A 15,734-nucleotide genomic window follows, 5' to 3' on the forward strand; every position below is an offset into this window, starting at 1 on the left:
TTGTATTGTTGCATATTATAATTTCACATTTGTGGGCTTGTAGGTTCAATGGTCTCAAAACAGAAAATTTGATTGCTGAACTTATATTTGTGTCAAAATAAATCATTATTCTGTTATAAATATCATACCTATCTCCATTAATTCTCTTCTCATTCCTCCATTAATTTTTCTTTGTTTCAATTTTTTTCTGTATGTATTTTCTACTCTTTTCAATGTAAGTGTCTTGGTTAGGTAAGTAGTCGTTAAGGTTATAGATTTGAACCCTAGGTCCTAGGTTTCATAAACGCTTTGAACAGCTTGATGTCAAGGAGTAGGAACATTCTATACATCAATAAAGAATTTTACTTTTTGAAATGCCATTTAGAAAAAATACAGTTAAGTCACAACTGTTCATATCCATAAGTTCAGATCGCTTAAAGTAAAAAGTCTAGACGATATGCAATAGACAACATTAACTATATAAATTATTAACATTTTTACAATGAATTTTACAAAATTTTATATTCAATTACAAAATATACTCGGTTTACATAATTAACACTTTCGGGACGGCACCAATTTCAAAACAATCTACTTTACCGACTGTGAACTTGATTTCATTGTGAATGTTATGCAATTTGTTTGATAAAAATTTGTGGTCATTGAAGGACATACCTTTTTAATATTAATTCATTTTTGATCATTTTATAAAGAATGGTGACGTTCAAAACAATTTCCAAAATGCATAGCTGGTTGATTTTGACATGTTTTGTAATAAAATGTTGTTCGCCGCCTTCCTCCTGGTGCTTTTCTGCCAGAACAGACAATACAATCCCTTTTTCTTTTAGAATTTAGAATATGCCACTGATTAGTCAGTATATTTGGTCATATTTTGCTGCCATAATGGTTTATTTTTTCTAATATATTGTCTAATAATTCATTTATAAAATATAAAGTAAAATAATCTATTGGATGTCTTATATTGCTTGGTATTTGTAGTCGGGGTGTTTGTTGTTTGTCAAACTCGATTATTGAAGGAGAATCGGCACATTCGCTAATGTCTTCCCGCTCTTCATTTATTTAGTCGAACTTCTTGTTTTTGTTGGTTGGATAATATCATCATCACATTCATCGCTATCATCGATGCGAATAGTAATTTCGTAAAATTTGTTTGTATGAATGTCCATTTGAAACTCATCTTCACTACTGCTTAATTCACAAAATTTACTATAGTGCAGTAAACGGAGAGGAAAAAAGGGTGTAACCTCTGAATTTTTTTACTGTGCTCCGAATTGAATGAAATTTTGGAATTAGGTTCATCTTACCCTCAAGTTCAAAAGTGAAAACAATTCGGGTTGCGCCATCACCCCCCGGGGGGGTGACCCCCCTTCTAAATTGTGTAATTACATTTTTTCAAAATAACGTCGGAAATCGATAGAAAAACTAATTATAAGAAAAAAATGTTTTATATAGTTTTTCAAAAAAACTAATACTTTTCAAGTTACTGGCCACTAAACATTCATATATTTTTGGAGTTTTTCTTCGTTTTTTTGCAAATATCTCCTAAAATATACATTTTAACGAAAATCATGTAATGAACAAAATAATGTCAATAAAAATCTTAATAAATCGGTATTACATAAAGTGTTCTAGGAATGATATTAAGCAAGATTTGAAAGAGCAAAGTCGTTTTTCAATTCGTTCAAGATTTAATTGTTGTATTTAAAGCCATCTAGTGTCGAGGTTTTACATTTTATGCATTTCGGTGAAATTGGGTTTTATAGTACTAAACATAAGCTTTAAAATGAGTGCTGTTACAAGTTTTTTGCGTGTAAAATGAGTGAGCTATCATGTAAATAAGAAACATATACAAAGTTTTTTTCTTTTAAATCATATGGTTTAATGAGCGCCATTTTCACCAGAATTAAAGGAATTCACATTCCATCTAGAATTGACTTCATTATAGACATCTTGATGGATTCTAGCAGATTCGCTACTTTAGTACAAACTATTTTCAAAAAACTCACAATTTTATAAAAACTTTTTTTTCCAATTTTTTTAAAAATCGAACTTATTTTCATTATATCTCAAAAAGAATTAAAGATACGCATAAAAGCATATAGATAAAAATCAAGGGAATCTTTCTGGCTTATTATTGTTTTTTATTATTTTTTTTTCACACAAAAATTGATAGAGTTATGAATGTTTAAAGACTGCGCGGCCGCGCAAATTGGAAAATAAAGTTTTTATAAAATCGTGAGTTTTCTGAAAATAGTTTGTACTAAAGTAGTGAATCTGCTAGAATCCATCAAGATGTCTATAATGAAGTCAATTATAGATGGAATGTGAATTACTTTGAATCTGGTGGAAATGGCGCTCATTAAACCATATGATTTAAAAGAAAAAAACCTCGTATATGTTTCTTATTTGCATGATAGCTCACTCATTTTACACGCAAAAAACTTGTAACAGCATTCATTTTAAAGCTTATGTTGAGTACTATAAAACCCAATTTCACCGAAATGCATAAAATGTAAAACCTCGACACTAGATGGCTTTAAATACAACAATTAAATCTTGAACGAAATAAAAAACGACTTTGCTCTTTCAAATCTTGCTTAATATTTTTCCTAGAACACTTTATGTAATACCAATTTATTAAGATTTTTATTGACATTATTTTGTTCATTACATGATTTTCGTTAAAATGTATATTTTAGGAGATATTTGCAAAAAAACGAAGAAAAACTCCAAAAATATATGAATTTTCAGTGGCCAGTAACTTGAAACGTATTAGTTTTTTTGAAAAACTATATAAGACATTTTTTTCTTATAATTAGTTCTTCTATCGATTTCCGACGTTATTTTAAAAAAATGTAATTACACAATTTAGAAGGGGTGTCACCCCCCCCGGGTGGTGATGGCGCAACCCGAATTGTTTTCACTTTTGAATTTGAGGGTAAGATGAACCTAATTCCAAAATTTCATTCAATTCGGAGCCCAGTAAAAAAATTCAGACCTAAAACGCTCCGTTTACTGCACTACTAGTCGTTTTGCCATATTTAAAAGCGCTCGGTCGTTTTAAATATTAAAAAAAAAGACCGTATAGCAAAGAAAAAGGCTAAAAATACTACTAAAATAATTTAAAATTAATTTCAAAATACAATACTTTTTATCACTGTTATATGTAATTTATTCATATTTTTTTCGATGCAAACTGAGTCATTGTTTATAAAATAGCCTGTGCCTCACAGAGTATGTTTGTCCACTGAGATGGACAGCCGTCCCTAAAGTGTTAAAACTACAAAATTCTTCTGCCAAAAAGTCTTCTGCATAAGAATTCTACCTTAATTTAAGATTTTTAAAAGCATACGAATTGTTTGAAAACATCTGAAAAAATTAAAATTTTGAGAACAGTTTTTAAACAAAAAAATCAACTTCTTTTATAGATTTGTAATTTTTTAATTTTCATAAAGATCATACATTTTTTTCATAGCGATAGCTGTTTTAGAAACAAAATATAAAATGTTATAAATCTTGACACGGAACCCATAGACATGTAAACAAAATTTATACTCATAATGAAAATCTCCATAAAATATACGATAATTTGATAAGCATGTTTAATAATCATTTTAGACAGCCTTTTTTTTTAACTTTCTTTTATTCGACCTCTAAAACTGCTGGATCTGCCTTAAAAAAAATTTAGTCTTCATTTTGCCAATACAAATGAAATGCTTTTGAATCATTCAAGTCGAACGATCTATTATATGTAAAACTGTATTTCAATTTTTGTATTTTTCGCCCCGTATCTTCGAAATGGCTGGACCTGCCTTTGTTGAACCAATCAGCATGTCTCCTGTCCATGGGAACCAAATGTTTTATCATTCACATCGGCTGATTTATGCTTCCGAAATAGTGGACAAAAAATAGTATCTGAATATATATTCATACATACAAACATACTGCATACACACACATCCATTTTAGAGATATTGCCAGAATGTTCAGAGACTTTTTTTTATTATCTCCTAACTTAACTGCAATCAGAACCTTACTTTAATAATGTTATTATTAGAATTTACCTAGAGCTGACTTTTTATTATTTTATTGGTGCAGCAATGCCGGATTAAAGGCTATTTGCACTTTTCTATTTTTTTTTTTAATTAAATTTTTATAATACAAAATTGTTGAGGTTTCTAAACCTAAATACTAAAATCTAAACAGAATATTAACAAAATAAAATTACAAAACATTGAAATAATGATCTTTTGCATTTAGAAACATATTTTCAGAGACTTTTAAAAGGAAAAGTTATGCAAGAATTTCCAGTTTCGATTTTTTTGAGACTACCATACCATACCTGAAGTTAATAAATCGAGAACTAGCAAAAAAATGTATATGTAATGATGCAATGTCAATTGCAATACTTGAATTTTAATAAATTTCTACTATACGCATATATACACAGGTATATTATTCCTCGCGACTGAATTTCCGCACGAAACCGGTCATTGATTTTCGCGCAGCTTGCGAAATATATCGATGATGAACAAACCGTTAGCTATCAGTGTTCAATTAATTATGATAATAGAATGATATGATGATAGTAGTGTATTTGGAATCGATGATATTAACATCTCGCGAACTACACTGCAAACTGATATTAATTTGCATATCGGACTCACAGAAGTCTATTATATTCCCGGCGGTGCAACCGAATATGTTCCGAGAGCTTGTACTGCTGAATAAGCTTTAATAGATCTATGTGTGTACAAGGACCCATGACTATGTACTTGGCTCGTTCACACACAAACTTAATTAATATATCTATATTTATTGATACGGAACTGATACGTCAGGTTATTTTGATAACTATGTGTATATATACACATATTAGGGTGGTCCTAAATATGGATATTTTCGAATTTCTTCGCTCCAAGGGCCTCAACTGCTTCCAAAATGATAAAAAAAAATCTCTGAAAGCGTTTGATATTTATATCATATCTTAATATTTATAATCGTTAAAATATAAACTGTAATATATTCCGCACTTCAAAGTTTCTTATGAAAATAACATGGGTAAAATTCAATTTGTTCTTTTTATTATTTTATAATATAGCGACAAGTGAATTGAAATCATCTGTATGTATGTATGCGTATGTAATTAGCCGATTTTTAGCCTTTCGACAAACTTTCTAAAAAAATCGGGTGTACCGATTTCATACATTTAAAAACTACTCCTTGTAACCCGATATTTTTGCGAAGACAAACTTTTCCTGCAAGATGTGAATTGTGAAGAAATAATTTATTATCAATGAGCAATAACGACCATTGTTTAAGATATTTTAAATAATTAATATAAAAACAGTGAATTTTATCGTCGTATTTTATAGATCTATAAGTGCTTAAGTTTGGGACGCCCCTTCAATAAGGACGAAAATAAATAAACAAAATCTAATCATTACTCCACATCATCGATGCAAACAATATGCTTTCTGAATCACTCTAATAGGGTGAGTCTTTTTCCAGAAGCTGTTATCTATGCATTTTTTGCTCCATATCTCCGAAACCGCTATACCTTCACAAAATTGTAATCAATTATTTACTCAATCAATATGAATCGAACGCTTTTTTAAATCTTTCTAATAGATTGTGTCATTCCTTTAAAAACGGGTGGTTTGTACACTTTTTGTTTTGTATCTTCCAGACCTGCCTGCGCCAAAAAAGTATTTAGCACATCTACCCGCCAATTCGAATCCAATATTTTGTTGAATCATTCAAATCGGTTAATTCGTGCTCCCTATATCGTGGACGAATATTGAATCTCAATATACGCACACCAGACACATAAACACACACACATGCGCACAAACACACACACACATCTATTTTTTAAAGTATTTCATTTTCGTGTATTTGCGATTGCTAAAACTTAAACTACAAGAACCTAAGAACGAAAACTATAATTAGTAAAGAGCAAGAAATTAAAAAAAAAACTATATATATGTATAATAATATAGTATATATATATATATATATATATATATATTAATCAGTTGTTTATTAAAATGTATTTTAATTTATTTATTTATTTTCAGCAAAAATCCAAATCCGGGAACAGAGGTATTTAAACCATTAAAAAGTACAAGGACAAAAAAGTGGTGATTATTAAATAAATGTAATCGGATATTATGCACCAAAAAAGTGTTTTGTTTGTATTAACTGTGTATAAATAATAATTTTGTGGATCATAAAAACATTTTTATAAATATCTACCCAAGTTTCATTAGTGATTGACAATTTTAAAAAGTCGAGTATTCGCTAGTGGTCAAATTTACTCAGTGTCGACTCGTAGTGATTGTTTTTTTCGATTTTTGATCAATTTTTTTCATCCGAATTTGTTTAACGTTTTTTTTAGTGTTTGTGTAGTGTCTTATAAAGGCATTTAAAGTGTTCTAGTGCAGTGATATAGTGTCTTGTTCCCGGTTCCTGGTTCCTGATTCCTGATTCCTGGTCAGCTCTCTTCTGGAAATCACGAGGTAATGCAGAGACATGTTTTAGTACTAATTAATATTGCATAATATATCGGAAAATTATATTTTTTTTTCTATTTTTAGACAACAAATTGGTAATCGGGATGTTCCAGAAGAATCGGTGATTTTAAACAAAGGTCAGTGCAATTTTCTTTCCTAGGCATGCTTTCCAAGGGTACGGTCACATGTTTTTTTATCGAATTCTACGTTCTAAGATATTCGCCCTTCATAATTATTTTTTTCTATAGATAGGTTGAACCGCAAACTAGACTTTAGTTAAGAAATTGACAGTTAATTACATAATTAACTAATTATATAATTAATATTTATACAAATAAAATTGTGACCGTACCCCTCACTAATCCACTTTTTTTCAGTCTAATAAAAATACATTTTAAAATAGAAGTGTGTGTAGTAGTGTAAAACAAATCGCGTAAATTAATTAATTTTTAAAATAAAAGTGATAATTAAATCAATGTTGCATAATTTCGCGTAAAACAAATTTTGTGTGTACGTGGAAAACTGGACTCTGTGCAAACTTGCGAAGAAATGCTGACATCCATGCAGCTTGAGGTAAGAACAAGTATATCTATCAGATTTTATTTAATTTTTAAGTGATATCTCTTTACTGAGAACTAGTACCCCTAAAAGTTATTTTGTTAAAAAGCTAAGATTTTAATAAATTACCAGGGAGATTTAGGGCGAGAATGTAGTGATATAATTTTTTGATACCTTTGGAAACAATCTGACAAAATACGCAAAGGGTATTTGTAAACGATAATTTAGAGTAACTGAAATTGGTGAATGTACTGGTGAATTTTTATAAATTACCAAAAACGAATTTAGTTAATGAAATATATTTAAGGTATTTGTTAATGAAATATATTTTTAAAAGCTTCATGAATATTTTGGAGCATTGATGATAGTGTTGACAATTTGATGTGCATATGCCTAACGATTATTTTTGACCGCCAAATAATATTTTTTAAAACTTACTTTTTATGTAGATCTGCGAATTCTATGGATCTTCCTTTCCAAAAAATTACTGAAGTCTTATTTTTGTCAATGCAAGTGCAAAGTTTTATGAATTCTCAAAACAGCATTCTCCATTCTCTTTAAGGTGCATGGCATACTGCCATTAGGCAAATTTCTGGAACTTCCCATATAAGAATTAAATATTCGAGCAACAAAATTAATAATCAATAAATATTGATCAATAATAAATTATTTACAATTATTTTAAATAATTATTTGTTCATATAATACACAGTGACGATCTTATCGTTCAAAACACTTGAAAATGTTTACATTAAGAAGAGATGTGGAATGAATCCATCTGATGATATATTTCTTACGATTACAATAACGCATATGAAATATATGCATTTTTAAACTAAATTCTAAATTTAAAATTTATATTTAAAGTATAAAACTTTCAATATTGTTGAAAATTAAAAAAAATATTCTGAAAATTTTGAAATTTGTTTGAACCATATAAGTGAACTTTAAAAATTAAAGATCTTGCTATGGAACCCAAAAAATGTAAGAAAATTAGTATGTTTAAAATATCTAATAATTTAATGTGTATATGTCTAATGATTGTTTTAGACCGCTAAATACCATTTTTATTACATTTTCTTCTGTATCTCCGAAACCGCTAGACCTGCCTTTCAAAAATTTGATCAATCCTTCATTTTTTCAATACAAGTAAAAAGTTTATGAAATCATTCAAATCGGGCGCGCTCCGTTACTTTAAAAACTGAATTACCATGTTTGGCCCCGTGTATCTTCGAAACTGCTGGACCTGTCGTCGGCAAAAACTAATCAGCACGTCTCCTTATCAATACGAATCGAATGTTGTTTGAATCATTTAAATCTACGAAAAATTGTATCTAAACATACATACATGCGCACACACATACACATATATACATCAATTTTTTCTGAGGTATGCCAAAATGCTCAAAAACCTTTGAAACGTATAGATCTGCAAAAGATTTTATTTTCGATTTTTTGCGATTACTATAATTTAACCAAATCCCTTGTTCCGTACTTTCGAAATCGTCGCCAAAATACTGTATCCGTACATAAATACTTACACACATACTTACACATACATCTATTTTTTCTAAGGCTCAGAAAACCTTTTCCAACAAGCAGTTTTAATTTTAGAATTTTTGCGATTACTTTAACTTACCCTACAAGATGTTAATAGAGTAATTACTTATGAATATGAAATACCTACTAATTATTTGAATGGAAACAAATTATCAACTAAAACAGCTATTTACATTTTCTGCGGCCGTAAAAACCTACTTTCATGCGCTGGAATGTATTGCGGAACATTATAGCTAACTTTCTGTGGCATTTTATGTCTAAATCTATGCTTTTGCAACACAGGTTGTAACTTTTCTATTTTCATCATTAGTGTGCACCGAATAACCTGTTAATTACATATAAGCTCTGAAAACCCAGCACTCCCATGGCTTTGTAAAGTAGTTCTGGACATTAGCTGCTCCCTGCCCCATTGTTCGCAATCATACGGGCGTTCCATTTCAGGGTGACAAAGACTTTGGGGAAATCTAGACGTGATAAAAATATTTCGTTTTGTGTTTAATAAAAGTTTATTTAAAATTGACATTGTTTTACGTGATGGGGTAGAACAGTGTATACAGGTCCGCGGGGAAAAAGGTCCACCATCATTATCTAAACTAGTGGTACATTGCATCGTGCTTTAGGCAAACTGCAGAAGCGTTTCGTTCCGTAATGAAATAGTGGACAAATTTTAAATGTTTTTTTAAATAGATTTTTATAAATACTATAACATTTATTTTTCGTAAATTTATAGACAAAATTTAGTTTGGAGTTTTTAAGCAAAGGTCAGTGCCATTTTCATTCCTAGGCATGCTTGCTAAGGGTACGGTCACACGTCTCGTTAGGGATCCACCCAAATAGATTTTGTATCGAATTCTAGATTCTAAGATATTCGCCCTTCATAATTATTTTTCTATAGATCGGTTAAACCGCAGAGTAGGTTATAGTTAGGAAATTGACAGTTAATTATACAATTAACTAATTATACAATTAAAAAACGAATCAAATATAAAATTGTGACCGTACTAATCCACACTAATCCACAAATTTTTTTCAGTATAATAATGAAATAGTGGACAAATTTTAAATGTTTTTTTAAATAGATTTTTATAAATACTATAACATTTATTTTTCGTAAATTTATAGACAAAATATAAGATCTTATACATTTATGACGTTTTTATATATGTTCACATGAAAAGTAAAAAAATAAAACAAGCGGAGTTAGAATTAAAGGATCGTATTTCATTTTTCTAATAATTATATATACCGAGTTGCAAGGTTTAAAATATTTATTCCAAGTATATAAGTGAGTTTTAAAATTTTAGCTAGAATTATAATTATAATACGATATTTAAAAAAAATTAAAATGTTTTTTTTTTTAAATAAGTTTTTTTGAAATTTGGTCTCCAAAAAACTAGTAGTTTTTTTATACTCACAACACAAACAAAATGATTTTTGTATCATTTAAATCTAAAGTGCAGTTTTCTCAAAAACTGAAATTTTAGCACTTCTTGCTCCGTATCTCCTGTATTTGCCAAAAACTAACTAGCACATCTCCCCATCAATATGTATCGAATGTTCTTTGAATCATTTAAATCGGTTGATTCGTTTTCTTAAAAATTGACATTTTTATCACTTTTTGCTCCAAATCTCCGAAACCCCCGATTCGTTTGAACCATTTATAATATTAAAATTCACTCGATTTGATTCATAATATGTTCACTTTTTTCAAATATTTATCTTAAATATGTTTTCATGTGGGATAAAACAAAATGATTGAATCTAAAAATAAATATGGTATACCTAGTAGCTAGAATTTGCAATATTTTCTTCTATTTTTACATTTTGATTTACAACTAGTGGGGCGCATGACATCGTGCTTTAAGGCAAATTGCTGAAACTGCCCGTACCAAAAATCATTTTTCTTTAAAATATTAACATTTATGAAAAAAAATTACTCTGAAAGATTAGATTTTTGAAAAACTATAAATTTTTGACAAAAATTTACTTTTTTTTTTTTTGAAAAAAAGACTTTTTGAAGAAAAGTGTATTTTGAAATATTTTGGAAATTCTGAACTTTTTTTTCAAAGCAATCGAACTGCTTTAACAGCATAGAGACGAAATATAGAAGCGCGTAAGCGCCGCGCCGCCATCTAACGGATAAGCATTGGTACGGAACCCATAGAAATGTAAACAAAATTTATACTTATTGTTTAAATCTCTATAAAATATCTGATAATTTGATGTGCATATGTCTAATGATCATTTTTGACCGCCAGATGGCATTTTGTTTTACTGTTTTTACTAAATCTTTCCCGAAATCGTCGACGAAAATTTGTTTCCGAACACACACGCACACACACACACACACACATACATCCATTTTTTCTAAGGTATGCCAAAATATTCAGAAACCTCTGAAACGTAAAGATAAATAAAAACTTTCATTTTCGTTTTTTCTGCGATTACTATAACTTACCCTACGAGAAGTTGATAAGTCACGATTGATAGTATGACTATTTTCTAAATCCATTTTTTATTAATATATTTTGATAACCAAAAGTTTATTATTATATTATAAGAATACTTTTAGAAGTATACTGAAGTAAGGTTCCTGCTTTTCATTATTTGGCTTTGTTATATAAATTTTGTATAAAGCGTGTATAAATTAAAAATTTTTAGTTGACTATATTGATAAAAGTTTACTTACTTTTTACACATACGATTTTATTAATGCTACCATTATTTAAGTCGGTGTCCATTTTTCTCGGACTGAGATTTCTTAAAAGGGATAGTCGCCCCTGTAATTGGCCCCTTATGGTATTATGAATCCACCCTATCGTTGAATATCACATGATGCGGGCTTATTCTATGATATAAAGCACGGGGTGAGTTTTAAATGAATTCAAGCGTACAAATTGTATAATAGGTCGAAGGATTTCCCATTGTGTATCTTCCGAGACGATGTAAAAAATATAGTATGGTCGAAGCTGAGTTAAAAAATTAGGTAATTTAATAACAGGTGTACTAAGCTCGAAATGATACTCATAATACATGTGTTTGCTAAAGAGTATAACACGTTCTAATAAATTGTAGGTTTGTATTGAAATATATAAGGAATTTTATATGATTCACGCCATATCATTTGTGAACAATTTTAAACTTATTTTACAATGGTATATCTTTAAGGCAAACTACTTGGAATATTTAATTAATAAAATCATTAATCAAGTTAAAATTTATAGACGGAAAATTTTGGAACTTCAATGAATAAGTCAATTTATAAGCAAAATATTTGAACGATATATGAAAATACTCCAAATTTTCTGATTTTTGCGAAAAAAATTTATGGATACTTTTTGAAGAGTTCAATGAATTTAAGTTCGCTTTATTTAAATAATTTCAACAACAAATGAAGAGTTTTTGAATCGATTAGATCTGTCGTTCGTGCTCTCAAAAAGCGAGAAGCTTTTTCAACTTATATTTTTGAACTTATATTCGATTTTATGTAAACTAAGTAAGATATATCACTGGATTATCTTATATAATATCATACTTATTTAAATATACACTTTAGCTCATAGAAATTATTTTTGTATTTCTGATTGCTGAAATAAAGTGAAATAAAAAAAAGAAAAATATTTTCAGAAATATTAAAAACCAGCTGTTTATATTTATTTATACTACTATACTAATTATATTATTTTCCTCGACCGATTGAACCTTTCGAGAAATTTGGCCCAGAAATATTATGTATACTGTCTATATTTATCTGTTTTATAAGGTATACCAGAACATCGTCAATAATGTAAGTAGTAATAATATAAAAATAAAATATTCTAGCAAGTTCATAAATTATTTCTTGACTAAAATCAATTGATTTTAACACAAATTGACGTGCTTCGTTTTATTTTTTTAACATCTAATATTTTCAAAATATAAAATAAAAAACAATTGTTTGAATATTATAGTCAATGATGATATAAGGTTGTCAAATATCTCTCTTCCGCCTTTTTCTATTATAAACCAAGGGCAAAAAAGCGGAAGGGAGATATTTGACAACCTAATATTTACATGCTTAAATCCTATAAATACCTGCCATATTTTAAGATGAAAATTTTCTTATTAATTTAGTAATTCGATAATTGAATCAATGAATATAGAAATTATTTATTGTATCTTTTTTATTGCTATACAATTAATGATTTAAAATATTTGCAGAGACAGTAAATTTGAATTTGAGCTAAATTATACGTATATTTGTCTGCTTTTTTTACACATTCGCCAAAATGTTCATATTAAAACCCAAAGATTTTATTCTTTTATTGCGGAAAGTTTATAAACAATAGAGTGGATTATCAAAAATATATTTAACTAGAAATCATACTTTTTTTATTTAGTAAGAAAATTATTCTAGTTTTTTTAGATTTATTTCTTATACCTGCATGTCAATTGTGTATTTACTGATTGTTTAATATGAAACGTTAACATAGATGTTTTATACACGGAATTAGTAAGATTTGCAATCTCTAAAATTCTTGTTTCGTATTTTTGACCAATTTCTTTTTTTATATATCATAATTTGTAATAAAGAGACCCATGCAGCCCTAAATTTTCACCATCCTATCACAAACCCCTATTTCGTAATATTTCAGCAATCTCATGAGAAGCTTAAATTTAACTTCGAATAAACTTATTTTTAATCAAGGATTATTTATTTAGGGCATTTTAAAAAAGTTTGTGACCAATTTCTCAACTTCAGTTTATTATAATGCGGAATTTCAAACATATAAAACCATAAACTTTAACCTTTGTACCACGAATCATTATTTTGTCATTTTAAACGCTTGCCGGGTTAGCTAGTATATATATATATATATATATATATATATATATATATTTATAAAATTGTTTACTCTGTTAAACTTTATTTCCTCTTACATTTATATATAATAATTAAATAATTCATAGACATTATAATATGCCCACAGATTGCTCCGACTATAAATTGGCACTATTCACATTATCCATAATTATAAACGGGCGGTGTGTATTGCTGCTCGGTATGATATAATGTTATGCCCGTCTCATAATTCCTGCGACCTTCCTGCCAGCCATAACAAGTTTAATTATAATCGTTGCTGTTCATTAAGGATTCATAATTAATTACGATATAACTACTAGCGTATATGTTGACATATTGAAAATTTCGTTATAGAACTTTGTACATTTGCAATCAATAAATATAGAGGGCATTGGTCCCTGATCCATCTGATAAATTGTATAATATTTGCATTTGCGCTGCTCACTTTGTAAGCTTTGACACTACCATGTTTAAATTCATTAATTCTCTTTGACGTATCTGGGACACATACATTCTCTCTAGGACGATTGAATACAAGTTCAGTTGTATGTATATATATATATATATATATATATATATATTCTATAATTTTTCTTAATATAATTCTCTATTCACATATTTTTACATTGTGCTATCTTGGTTTTATTATGTTTCTATATTTTTATTTTGATCCACATATTTCATTTTGATCCAGCTTTGTTCAACCGTCTGATTATGGATGACTTACACATTTAAAATTTCTTTCTATGTTCCTTGCTCATGATCGCTGGAAAATTCTTCATAACTGTAACCTCTAAAGTTCTCTCTATCCCATTCTCTCATCCAATGACGATACAGTTTCCACTATTTTCCGCTGCAAACACGTAGGCCTACATTTTACTTTCGTGTTTACACACACGTAACTCTGTCTCCAAACTAACAAGATGTGCTTTTGGAATAAGCTTTTTTATAATAAAACATATTAATTATTTTAATTTTTACAATTTTCAAAAATTTTCATAACTTGATGTTTTTTCAATTTATTTTCATACTTATTTTTTCGCTTGCAATTTTGTGTTGTGCTTTGTGTTATATTTTTTTAAAATTTATTTGTATGGTGAGTCTCTTTACATTTGTTTATTTTATGTTGTTTTTCATATATACTTTTCATGTACATTGTTTCTACTTATTTTTGTCTGTAATTATGTATCTTTTATATTATTTTTTATATTGTTTTAATTTGTAACCCCGATATATTTATTTGTAGCACTGAAGATGGGTCAAATCTGGACCCGAAACGTATGTTCTCTTAATTAAAACATTTTGCATTAAAACTGTGTTTTAATTATTGGATGGATGTCCCAAGAAACAATTTTTATCATATATATATATATATATATATATATATATATATATATATATATATATATATATTATATATATGCATTTCATATTATAGAAATGCAATTATTCTATCAATTTTATCAGCCATATAATAGTAAGTCTAGTCTACACTCAAGCTAACACTTCTCAACGTTTGTGCTTCATGTCATAGCATTTTTAGAAACGTTGTTTCTGAATCCAATATTTCAGGAAAAATCAAATAAAAAGTTTATGAATGTAGCCATTAACTTCAGTACATCATTTCAAATATAAAATTCATGATAAATATATTTTTCATATGAATTAAAAAAAAAATCACCATAAAGGCATTTTTTACTGGCTTTCCAATAGCCATTTGGGCTATTGGCAAGCAACTCAATAATTATATAGCTGTGAGTATATTTTTATATATATACTTCAAAATAGTGTATTTACCCGATTTAACTTTTTTCACTTGAAAATTTTAGGTCTATATTTTCAAGTAAAAAATGTATAAGTATTTAACTTTTAATTGAACTCGGAAATTTTGCTTAGTACCTTGTGAATGTAAGCTTCTACTACTTCTTCACTTGTAAATTATTTATTTAACGGTAGGCCGTTAAGAATGACCAAATTAAGATTACCATTAAATTAGTTGCGAAGAATAGAATTAAGCAAAATTTTCGGCAATATGATGATGAGTCCGCAAAAAGATAAGTTGGTATATTAGACTTAACTTTAAAGCAATATCATTTTTTTACTGAATTTTACATTTACACCTACACTAATCCATAATAAACAGTTCTATTATCCTGTAGATGCATGCTGAAATTAGGTTATTTTCATCACTTGATAAAATTCAGTCGAAAGCACAAACGTATCCTCACAAAAACACAAGTTTTTAACTTTCATGACAA

The sequence above is a fragment of the Ctenocephalides felis genome, unplaced genomic scaffold (genome assembly GCF_003426905.1).
Source record: "Ctenocephalides felis isolate EL2017-DRISC unplaced genomic scaffold, ASM342690v1 CF-g0.4_SCAFFOLD_01170, whole genome shotgun sequence".
In the NCBI taxonomy this organism is placed as follows: domain Eukaryota; kingdom Metazoa; phylum Arthropoda; class Insecta; order Siphonaptera; family Pulicidae; genus Ctenocephalides; species Ctenocephalides felis.